Genomic DNA, 12,766 nt, shown 5'->3' on the forward strand with positions numbered 1-12,766 from the left:
TTTCTAGTTGTTGGATTGCAGACATGTGGCTTTGATTATACTTGTCAGCTGCATCTTTGCCAGAGTCAGAATCTGGATCCAGAATTGGATTACTTGGGAAAGAGGCAGGGCCTAAGGCTTCCACTTGACAGGTGCAGATCTGGGTGCAGCAGCACAGCAGGGCTCTGAAGTGATGGCAGAGACAGAGGTGGGGCCTGGAACCAGTGCCAGCAGCCTCCTGGCTTGGTCGTTTCTGTGAGAGGCAGTGAATCCCTCACTGGCAGCTCTGTGCCACGGTGCTCGGGTGTCACTCGTGGAAACACAGTCCATTTCCTCCACCTCAGTCTGTGAACTCTGTCTCATAACTAGTCCTTTTGGCTTAAACTGATATCTCAGTCTGTTAGGACCACTATAACAGAATACCACAGACTGGGTGGCTTAAAACCAACAGAAATTTATTTCTCACAGTTCTGGAGGCAGCATGCTCGGGTTCTGGTGAGGGCCCCCTTCCAGGTTGCAGACTGCCAACTTCTTGATGTGTACTCACATAGCAGGAGGGGCAAGGGAGCTTTCTTGGGTCTCTTTTATAAAAGGTATTAATCTCATTCATGAGGGCCATTCACCACCCTCCCGATACCATCACCCTGGGCATTAGGATTTCAGCATACAAATTTTGGGGACACACTAATATTCAGACCATAGCAACTGGCTAGAATAACTTCTGCTATATTAAACTAGCCTGGCTAATATGCCTTGTATGCCTAAAGGTGTCTTTATTCTACTGTAAGATATAAGGGTTTGATTGAGACTAGAATTCTAATTTGGAAATCATTTCCCTCAAAAACTAGAAAGCATTTCTCCATTACCTCTGGCTTCTATTGTTGTTGCTTAGAAGTCTGAAGTTGCTCTTTTTCCTGAATCTACATGTGATTCACTTCTCTCCAAAGCTTTTTTGTTTATCTTAAAGTAGTATTTACTTTTAAAGTTTTTCTTTTTATGTTATCAAATCTACAAATGGTCATATTTTAAAGTTAAATAGTTCTAGATGTTGTTTTATGAAAAACAACTATTTCCTGACTTGGTGCCCCCATTTCCTTGTGATAGGAAGCAGCCACTTGTTCTAGTAGTATATATGAATATATAGTTAAATGCATTTTTAGCCCATGTGAAGTGGATCCCAGGAAGTTTTTCAAAATTCTCACATTTGGCTGTTATTCACTTTTTCAAGAAAACATTACAGATAAAAGAAGATGACTGCCTTGTATCTAAACAGACTTTAGGATATAGATGTTAGAGATCACATAATAACAACTATTGGGGAGATTTTCCTGTCTTTTTATTCATTTGGTGGTAGAATCTGAATCTGAGCTGGGGCCTGAAATAGAAGGAGCTTCTATTTCTAGGGGGTGGCTCCATGAATGGAAGGTCTTTGAGGTTCCTGAAACCAGCATCCAGGATGGGACTCCTGACCTTGGAAAAGGAGGGGTAGTGAAATCTTAAGAGCTGCAGTTGAAAGTCCAGGAAGGTTGTTGTGGAGCTTCTTGGCCGAGCCTAGCACTGTGGGATTGGGGTCCCCCTTCAGGGAACCTAGAAGAACCACTAGAGGCTGGGCAGGCAGTGCACTGCAGAGGCCAGCCTTAGCTGATCACCTTCTATTCTATTTAAACACCTTCAGAAACAGCAGCATCGGGCAGAGGAAGCCACTCCAGGCTGTCCAGGCTTCAGCTGCAGCTTCATCTGCCTTCCCTGTGCCTGCTCACTCCAAGCCAACCAGCTTTGGTAGCGGTGGTGAAATTCGTCAGCCATAATGGAGTGCGTTTGGCTCCAAAGTAGCAAAGTAGTAGGATAGAAACAAACAGGATTCCCTCCTTAGACTTTTTAGCATCTTGGAATCCTGGAATTTCTACATGTATGGAAGGGATGAGGGGATCCGAGATAAACTAATTTCCTGCTAATATGGACATTGGGGACTCCAGTGCATTATCAGGGACCCTCCTGAGGCAAGATTGGCTGTTATTCAACAAATAACCTGTGAAGTAAGATGTACTGGTTACACAAATTATATTTTACTGATGCTATCTTTTGGTTTCTCTTGACACTAACAACTCTGGTTACCTGCTGTATGGACTGAATATTTGTGTCTCCCCACCCACCCCCTAAATTCATATGTTAAAATCCTAATCCCAATGTGATGGTATTAGGAGGTGGGCTTTGGGGAGGTGATTAGGTCATGAGGGTGGAGCCCTCATGAATGAGACTAGTGACCTTATAAAAGAGGCCCCAGAGAGCTCTTGTCCCTTCCTCCATGTGAGGACACGGTGAAAAGACTACTGTCTATGAACCAGGAAAGCAGGTTCTTGCCAGATGCCAAATCTGTAGGCACCTTGATCTTGGACTTCCCAGGTTCCAGAAATGTGAGAAATAAATATTTCTTGTTTAAGCCACCCAGTTCATGGTATTTTTCTTATAGCAAAACAAGACCCCTGTGATTTAATTTTTTTTTTTTTTTAATTTTTAGTGGTTGAAAGGTTGGGGAGCACAAAGTGGGAGGGACTAGACCTGCTTTTATTTTTCTTTGTCCAAAGTTCCATCCCAAGTTGCCCCGTTGAACCAAGAGAGTTTCTATACCTCACAAAGCTAAATTTGAATCCACTTTGCATATTTCTTTTATGCAGAATAGGACATTTTATCAAAGATAGGGAAGAAAAGTGTAACAGCTTTAAAGGTGGACATAAGGAACTCTGACTTTAGTTTCCCTGAACATAGCCCAAAACAAAAATGCTAAAAAAAAAAAAAAAAATCCCCAAGCCATAAAACAAAGCAAACAGAAGCACTTGGTAAATCGTTAGATTCCTGTACCAGGGTGAATAATACAGTTTCCACAATGATGAGCCTGATAAGAAACTCAGAGCAGTGTTGGCCACTGAAGATTTTCTGAAAATGAAAAGAGGCAAATAGCCAAAACCAGGCCACACATCTGTGACCCTTGCTAAATAGCTTGTTTGCTCCATCACAGCTGTTTTCAAGGTCCTGGAAGTCAGTTCCTTTGCTTAATCCAAGGTGAATTGGACCCACAGAGTCTTTCAGTCACACACAGTCCTGCCATAGTCATATTTGCACAGACGTTGTGTCAGCTGTCCTGATTCCTTGGATGATGTGGGGCTGTAGCTATGACTGTGAATAATGAAAGACACATTTGTCCTTTGTAGTTAGAGAGAAAGGGCACCAAAGAACAGATCCATATATTAAATGGAAGGTGTAGGTTGGAAATGAACAAATGGATTCCAGTAAGTAAGGGAGATTACTTAAATTTGATAGCAAGTGGTTATAACTTGAAGAAATTCGAATATGAGAGGTTCTAGTCAAGCATTTTTTACTAGAAAAAGAAAATCTCTAAAGTAAGCAAAAGTAATCAGAATGTATCAGCTCAAGAGAGAACAAGATATGGCACTTGGAAAGGAAAGGTAATAATGACAATAATAATGTTCAGCTTCTGTTATTTTTTGAGGCTGGTTCAATAAAATGTAATGTAACATTAGCAGTTTCTTGGAAAAAAAAAAAAACCAGTCAACTGCTCTTCTCTTTTATCTGTGGCTCCATATTCCACATAAATTATTCACTGCTGTGGTTAGTTCCTCATAGTTGGTGCACCCCCAAAGAATTCTGTGATGTTAAGTAACAATGAAAGTAAAATTTATAATATTTTATTTAAGAATAAATGTTAACTAAAGCTTTATTTATAAATGATCATCCATTTGTTTTTAACCTAAATGCTTCCTCAATTTCAACTATTGGTTTCACTCCATTCAAATCGAGGATTCTTACTATGTATGCTGTAGTATGGTATATTATGCCATCTTTTTCAATTCAAAATATCCTAGTCACAGAAAGAGTGATTTTTCCATGTTGCTTGCTAACCTGTTACCTTTCCACAGCCTTGGAGGGATAGCTGTATAATGTGTTACACTGAGAAGAAAATCAAGTTGAGGCAGTGTCTTCTAGGTGTTTCTGTTTAATCAAGCTGGGTATCAGAACCCTAATATCAGCTTGGGTTTATTTGGTCCAGTTATCTGTATGATAATTTTGAGGATCTTTTTAACTTAGGACTTTATAAAGATAATAAAATGATTTTTTTAGAATAATTGAAACCAAAGCCCTGGAATTAAAACTGATATATCAGTTTTGGCATTAATATAGACAACAAACTGTAAGCTATCACAAGTGGAATTTGATCTCATTTTCCAGTTCTCTCTCCTCTGTATGAATGGCTCAGGGAGTTTTTTCTGTTAACATATCTCTTCTGCTGAGCTCCCCTTTTCCTCATCAACAGTCCATGCTTTTCAATGTCCCTGGCTCTCTGTTCTGGAATGGGCCCATACTGCAGTTTCTCTGGCTCTATGTACGTCAAGACTAAAGTTTGCTTCAAGTCTAGGCTGTATCAATTGTTATTGTAGACCTGCTTGAGTGTGAGATGCTCTAGAAAATACCGATGTCCTACTGTACTTGAGCATCTGGGAGCACCTAAGGATTCTGTGCCAGTCCCTCCATTCTTTCCTTCTCAGTGAGCGCTGTCCTGCTTCCACCCTCCCTCCTCCAGCTGTGGTGTAGTCCTCTCGCTGTTGTCTTGGATGATGTGCAGGATTCTAATCACCTTCTTTTGGCTGAAAGAGTGTCTCCCTCATGGAGGTAAGGTGAAATAAATTCCTCCACTCAGTGGTACCAAGATATTTCCTGCTCAGTGCCGTTAAACATCCCCCAAACTACAGTGGTTCGGGAGATGTACGATTCCTGTCTACAGAACTTGCAAGGAAACCACTTAGACATAAGGATGTTTGTTGTGGAATTAGGGAAAATGGCTCATACCTCCATCACCAACAAAACTCTCTCCCTCCCTCTTTCCCTTCCTTCCTTTATTCCCTTCTTATTCCTTTCAATTGCTTTGGAAAGAAGTTTGACTTATCACATACTGGACATGGAGGTGGTGGCTTATTAACCCATATTCCCACACATTTTCAATCTTGACTCTGCATCAGAATAATACCTAACAGCTTTAAAAAAAGAAAAATATTAGAAGTTTCAGCCCCACTTTTAAACTACTGAAACAGAATCTCTGTGGATAAGACTCAGAAGTCTGTATTTTGGAAAATCTCCACTCTTTAAAAAATATGCAGCCAAATTTGAGAGTCCACAGCCTGAATGTTGCCTGCTATAACAATGATGTATCAAATACTACATCGGATTGCACCGATTGTGTTAGAGTTAGTTTAGTTTACCTCTCTCTTTGATGGCCTGGCTTGAGGGACAGAATAGCGACGAGGTTAAGAGTATAAATGGTTACATAAGACTGCCAAAGTTCAAATCCTTATTCTACCCCTGGGTGTTTTATTGAGCAAATTATTTAATCTCTTCATGTTTCAGTTTATTCATCTGTAAAGTGGCATTAAAAATAGTACTTTTCTCATAGCACTGTTGGATGATTAAATAAGATGAGAAAAGTAAAGCACTAAGAACAGCATCTGACACACAGTGAAGGCTGTCAAAATATCAGCCATTGACATTATATGGTCATACTTGAATCATAAGGGTCTCGTGGAGTTTGAAAAGACTTTAAAAGATGATCTAATCCTCAGGCGGTTGGATATTATTATGATTCCCATTTTACAGATTAGAAAGCTCATGTTCTTTTTTTTTAAACGTCTTTATTGGAGTATAATTGTTTTACAATGGTGTGTTAGTTTCTGCTTTATAACAAAGTGAATCAGTTATACATATACATATGTTCCCATATCTCTTCCCTCTTGCATCTCCCTCCCTCCCACCCTCCCTATCCCACCCCTCTAGGTGGTCACAAAGCACCAAGCTGATCTCCCTGTGCTATGTGGCTGGAAAGCTCAGGTTCTTAAGTGATGTGCTTGCCTAAGATGATTCAGGATGAAAATAACAAATATAATAACAAAAACAATAACAAGTAGTATCTATTGTGTTTTTACAACATGCCAAACACTGTATTAAGTGTTTGATGTACTTAACCCAGTACATGAACCCATATCATTAACCCAGTGCTTTTCAACCTTTAACATGCACGCACAGTCACCTGGGGATCTTGTTAAAATGTAGATTCTGATTCTGTAGGTCCAGGATAGGGCACAAGATTTCTACATTTCTAACAACTTTCCAGGTGATGGTGGCTCTGCTGGTCCAAGACCCACCCTTTGAATAACATGGGTTTAACCTGCACAACAGCCCTGTCGGATGGGTTCTAGTTTTTGTCCTTATTTTACATACAATAAACTTAGATTTTGAGGATAAATAACTTCCTTGAGGTCACAGGGCTTGGAGCTGTAGTAATGGGGCTTGGACGGATTGTCCTGTTGCAGAGCCTGTCTCCTTCCCCATCCCGCCTGACTTCATTCACGTGTATGTGACAGGGGATCTATGCCACTTGGCAGATGTAGAGCAAATGCCATATGTTTGCCAAAGTTTTAAAGTCATGTGTCTACTTAAAGCAGAGACACTGATGGTGTGTTTTATGTATTTTTAATTGTTCATTACACCCCTGGCCCTTTCAGCTAGAGTGACCCATTTATATCTGTGGCTTCTCTTGCACAAAAAAGAAAGTCCTAAATTCCAGCTGATGGTAAACCTAATGCTCAGGTCCCTCCTGAGCTATAACTCTCACTTCCACCCTTTTAAATCCTGACCTTATATGATTTGAACCCTTTTCACTGAGGTTAGAATTCTTGGCTCCATATACTTAGATTGGATCCTTCGCCCTCCTGCACTGTTTTGGACTTAGCCTGTGCAGCAGACTCAGAGATGCACTGTTTAGGCCCCCTTTGAAGAAAGAACTTGTTGCCTAGCATCAGCAGTGCTTCCAGCTGTTGACCTCTTCAGGTCTGCTTCAGCTCAGAAGCCCAGGCCAGCTCTTCTCTGGTCTCCCAGGCCTGGCCATTTCTGCTAATGCTGGCCCCTTTATGGGCACCCTTTGCTCAGAGCTCCTCTCCAGGCTGGCAGAGACTTTGTGAGGTTGGCATCAACATCTGACAGCTCCCACACCCAATCCTACTTTCTTTATTTCTTTTCACAAATACTACTCCCCAGCATAGTAAACCTTTTGCACTTCTAACTCCATCTCAGTGTTTGTTCCCCAGAGGTTCCAACCAACACCTCCCACCACTAAGCTAAGTGAGAGCTCTTGCTCAACCTAACCCAAGTTATCAACCCCAACCGGTGCCTGGGTAGACCTGGCCTGGTACTTGGTAGACATCTATGCCCAGGCAGCTGCTTGATTATATGTAATCACTCAATAGACAGGTGCATATTGAGTAACCATTGGGTATTCATACCTTCATAAGCATAATCACCTCTTCTAAATGTCTCAGATAAAGGAGAAATGTGGCAAATTTAAATACCATGCCTCTATTTAGCCTTTGGTTCCTATGGTAATTGTTTGCTAGAGGTTAAAATTTAGCGATTACATACTACATCTTAGGATCATCGGGTGCTGCCTACATAATTATAGGGTTGTGATATAGTGAGGAAAAACAGATGTCACCAAAATAAGATAAGAAGTGACTAGCTTAGTCATAACTAGCCACCATAGACATCTATGGTGGAAAAAATACAGGGACCATGAGTCCCTGTATTTTGAACTGCAGTTCAAAAAGTAAATCACATATTGGATACAGAAAAATAAACAGAGAAAAAGATTGAGGGGCTTTTTGGTTTGGTTTTTGTTTGTTTTTTGGGTTTGAGTGGTTTTTTTTTGTTGCTGTTTTGTTTTTTGTCTATTTATTAATACTACGCAGAATCCTGGGTCTTGGTTCTAATTTCAGATGGGGAGTTGTCAACATGATTTAATTGGATGGGCTCTCAGAGCCCCCTCGCTAATCCCCCCATATCCATGTATTCCTATATTGAAGAGTTTGGAGTTTTGAATAAAGGGGCAGGTAGAGGAAGGAATGGTAATTTTTTTTTTTTTTTTTTTTTTTTGCGGTACGCGGGTCTCTCACTGCCGTGGCCTTTCCTGTTGTGGAGCACAGGCTCCGGACGCGCAGGCTCAGCGGCCATGGCTCTCGGGCCCAGCCGCTCCGCGGCATGTGGGATCCTCCTGGACTGGGGCATGAACCCGTGTCCCCTGCATCAGCAGGCGGACTCTCAACCACTGCGCCACCAGGGAAGCCCGGGGAATGGTAATTTTTGAGCATGATCTGTTCCCTGGAAGTGCAGGCCTATGTCACTACTGTTTACGTGTGTGTGGCTGTCAGTGGAGAGGTGATGAAAAGAAGTTCTGGATGTCCAGAGGACGGAATGAGATCTTTCCATCTCTGGAGAAGGAGAAATGACTGCGAGATGGAAACCGTGTTGGAAACGAAGTAAAAGACAAGTCCAATTTTGATTAAAGCACATTTTGGCTACCATAGCTTAAGAGAGTCTTAGGAAACCTGTAGACTAGAAGCAAATCATAAAATAGAGAGAAAGAAATCATAAAGCAGAGAGCTGGGCAATAATATATCTGGGATGGACAGAAAGGTTTGAAAAATGCATTGTTAAGTCAAAGAAGGGAAGTGAACTACCAAAGAAATGATGAGGTATTCTCTAGAAAATGGGCTTTTCTTGGTGCAGAAAGGGTAATAGGTTACATCTAAAGCTGAATTTCTTTTCAACAAAGACTGACATTATAAACTAATCTGGGAGGTTGTGAAATTCACATCACTGAAGATGGCTCCAATATGGTCCTGCATGAAGTTGAGAAAACAAGAAATAACCAATTTTAAAGTCTGTTTGTCCCCCACAATTCCCTGATTTATGGAAAAAATGAACATTTTTACCTTTTTTACTTTACCTACAGTCTGATATGCATGCAGCAAAGGTCTGAGTGTATAGTTTTCTGAATAACTAGCCTAGAAACCCACCAGAGCACACACAGTGAGGTGACTCTGTCACCCATGGAGCAGATAAAATGATATCAATAAATCATAAAATATACCCAAGAGGGCATTATAAATCATTTAGAGTTGCTATTAATATTTTAGACATGTTCATTTTTAGCAATGTGTTAAAGTTTAGTGTTTGCATTCCATTTTAATTCAGCACTTGATAATTGAAATATGATGCTGTTAAAAGTGATTAAAATAAATTTTTTTTTTTTTTTTGCTAATCACTTAAAGGTTAAACAGAATAAGGGAACTGATTGTTAGCTTCATTCTCTCTAAAAGTCCCTTCTGGCACTTTGGGCACTGGTCCCCAAACCCCAAAGAATATTCTTTGGTAGTACTTACCCAAGAAAAATGGTGGTTTTCAACACATTGGTCAGTAGAGCTTTTTCACTTTCTTTCTGTGACCTGCAGACTGTTCCACTCTTGACTACCTTGGTGGCTTTATGCTTTCTCTAGTTGGTCAGGGCATCCTAACTATGCCAGTGTGGGTATCTACTTCTTTCACATTATTAAAAACATCCCAAGTTATTAATAAAAACCATTCTCTACTGAGAATCTATTTTGTGCCCAGCAGTGTGCTAAGTATTTTTTATTTATACAATATCATAGGTCTTCACAAAAACTCTGTGAGGAGAATACTATTACTCTTACTGCTTATAAGGCAACTTAGGTTCAGAAGATTAAGAAGTTAGGCAAAGATCTCAGAACTGGTCATTGGAAGCTGTCTTTATTCTAAAGTCTATGGGTGTGTCCAAGTCAGAACTTGATCCCTTTAGAGACTTGCCTGCTAATATTTATGGCTTCAATGTGTGGATGTCTGTTAAGAGATGCTAATATGTTTGTAATAACTCATACTTCATGAATTATGACTTACTAGCCACCTATTTCTAGAATACTCATTTTCTTTTAAACACAAAGAGGCAGTTCAGGTAGCTGCCTTCAGGGAATCAGTGGTGTCTTGGAATAGGGCAGCATGGGCAGACTGGCTCCACTTTTCCCAGAGCTGGTAAGGGGAAGAGATGTATATCTGCTAGGACTCTTGATTTTTAAGTGACACAAACGTGACTTGAGCTAGACAAAGAAGAAGGTGCGTCCTGGCTTACTGGATTGTATACCTGTAAGGTGTAAGGGTATCTCTGGCTTCAGGTGTGGCTGATTCAGGTGTTAAATAGCTTCATCAGGACATTGTGCCTCTCCTTCTCTTAGTTCTGCTTCCTTTGTATTGGTACCATTCTGGGCAGCCTTTCCCATCACAGTGATTCCCACAAGTTTTCAGCTTAGAGCCTCTTGGTTTATCAACTTCAGAAAAATCCTAGAATTTAGTCTGTGTGACTGATTTAAGTCATGTGTCTGTCTCTAAACCAACAACTGTGGCCAGGGATGCAGAATACACTGTTTGTCTAACCCCCAGTCACATGTCCATACGTGGATTAGGGGATGAGATGAGGTCAGTCTCATCTGAATCACATGCGAGTAGGAGGGGTGTGCCTCATCAAAGGGAAATGGAGGTTTACTATCATAAGCAGTGGGAGGAATGGATTCTGAGCAAGCAAAAACTAGAAATGGACATTTTAAATTGCTATTTAAATTGAGTGGGTTTGAAGGTGAAATGAGAAAATATAAAGCATTTGATAAACTAAAAAGCACTGTTCAATTTTTTTAAAAAAGGTTCTCCTTTTATTAACTGATGTACTACTGCTTCACTCAGACCTGAAAAATGAAAGGCTTTAAAACCGTGTACTTTGATTAGTAGAGCATTCAGTAGAAACCAATGCAAATAAAACCAGCATAACCTTACTAGGGAAGCACAGCTGTGGAATATTCTTTTTTAAAAAAAAATTAATTAATTAATGAATTTATGGCCGCGTTGGGTCTTCGTTGCTTGCACGGGCTTTCTCTAGTTGCGGCGAGCAGGTGCTACTCTTCGTTGGGTGCACGGGCTTTTCATTGTGGTGGCTTCTCTTGTTGCATAGCACCGGCTCTAGGCAGGTGGGCTCTAGAGCGTAGGCTCAGTAGTTGTGGAGCCGGGCTTAGCTGCTCAGCGGCATGTGGGATCTTCCAGGACCAGGGATCGAACCCGTATCCCCTGCACTGGCAGGCGGATTCTTACCCACTGCGCCACCATTGAAGTCCCTGGAAAATTCTTTTCTTTCTTTCTTTTTTTTTGTGTGTGTTGATTTTATGGAGGAGAGAATCATGGAGGAGGTCCCGAGAGGGAAGAGGGGCTGGATAGCCTTGCATGTCAAGAAAGGTCTGTGGTCAGATAAATAAATAAATGTGCTTTTCCCTCTTCAAAGTTACTCTGTATTTTAAAAAGTAAATATTGATTTTCTTGATACAAATAAAGTTTATATGCAATTTACTGTAGGTGTAATGTAGTCTAAGTTCATCACATAAGCATCAACTTTAAATGATTACTACTTAATCTAATTCTATTTTTTCCCCTTTTGTTTCTCAGGGAGAATTTCTTTTTTTTTTTTTTTAAATCAATATATTTCTGTTGTTCAAAAAGCGATGTAGCCACTTCCATGGCTTAGGAAATTTCTGCTCAGATGTCAAAGCCCAGGAAGGCAAGTTCTCTCCAGTTTTATTACCTTCCTGGAACTCCTCAGCAAGAAGGCAGGGTGTGCCTATGTACCCTAAGCATTCCCAGGTCCTTTTCTGCTCACTCTACCTGCCCTGAATCTCATTTGGCTCTGAGGAAAAAAAAAAAAAAAAAATTCCCTTAGGCCACATGGTTCAGCTATCAGGAAAGTATATGTACAATGTATCCTTCTACCTTTTAAATCCCATTTATTCATTCTCCTTTGCATTAAATGCTCATCTCCACTGAGAGTGTGCTTTAATTAAACCTAGAAACACTTAGAAATGGAAAAACCTGATTCCCAAAAAGACACATATAGAAAAGTGCATGAATATATACATATAATTATAACTCTTATGGATATTTTGTTATAGAAATGTATGTTCATAAAAATGTTTAAAAAAGGAGTAAAAAAAGATTTAAAAAAATCTCCCATCTTACACCACTCACTCAGATATTTGCACTATGATAATTGTGGAAGCTATGCTTTCATTTTGGGGGGGGGTGGGGAGGAAGGAGGGCCTGGTATTTGCATATTTTCTCATTTATAAAAATGAGATGATGTTACAACACTCATTTATGGTCTTTTTTTCATATAACAGTATCTGATTAATATTCTTTTCTACAACAATCTATTTCTTAAAGGGCTTATGCCTTATTTTTTTCCTAAACATCTACTTTAAGATATTCTTGAACAGAGTAGCAATTGCTAAATACAAATGTATAGCGATTTTTCTCTTTGCATTAATATATTGCTGCCCCTGCCAAGAGAGATGTATTTTAATGTTGCTTTTCTGTAGACAATGTCTCAGTGCAAGGAAATAAATCTAAAAATTTGTCCCATGGGGGGTGTTTTAAAACAGAGTTCACTCATTATTTTTCATCATGACATATAGTCTGTCCATCCATTTGCCCATAAAAGTGAACCAGTTCTAAAGAGAAAGTTACTCCTTCTTTACTGATGAGTGTTTGCAGAGGAAAGGGAGGAATCGATTCAATATTTATTTTAAATGGCATTGATTAAAGATCTTGCTGTTTATGCTTGGCATAATATATCAATGTCAGCTGTACCCTTGAACACAATACATGCCTGGTATACTAGTTAGCCACAATCACATTTTAAAATGTGCGATCCTCTATTCAATTGTTTGTGGCACACAATCATGTTAGATTTTGGAAATGGAACCAGAAGACATCCCACTATTAGCGTATTTCCGTTACTTGTGTTTGTCAGAACATTCCTTGATTGAACAAATGTGTATTT

The 12,766-nt window shown here is 39.9% G+C and overlaps 1 protein-coding gene across 6 annotated transcripts in view; it reads left to right on the forward strand.

The window, feature by feature from the left end:
• MEGF10 (multiple EGF like domains 10) overlaps positions 1-12,766 on the forward strand; it is a 376,760-nt gene that overhangs the window by 115,382 nt on the left and 248,612 nt on the right. The window contains exon 1 of one of the 6 annotated variants that reach the window (XM_067031514.1): positions 4,633-4,665. The exons of the other annotated variants lie outside the window; for them this stretch is intronic. The gene's annotated coding sequence lies outside the window, so the exon portion shown is untranslated. Of the gene's footprint in view, positions 1-4,632; positions 4,666-12,766 lie in introns of those variants that run through there. 6 annotated transcript variants of the gene reach the window in all.

This window comes from Kogia breviceps, chromosome 4 (assembly GCF_026419965.1).
Source record: "Kogia breviceps isolate mKogBre1 chromosome 4, mKogBre1 haplotype 1, whole genome shotgun sequence".
Classification (NCBI taxonomy): Eukaryota; Metazoa; Chordata; class Mammalia; order Artiodactyla; family Physeteridae; genus Kogia; species Kogia breviceps.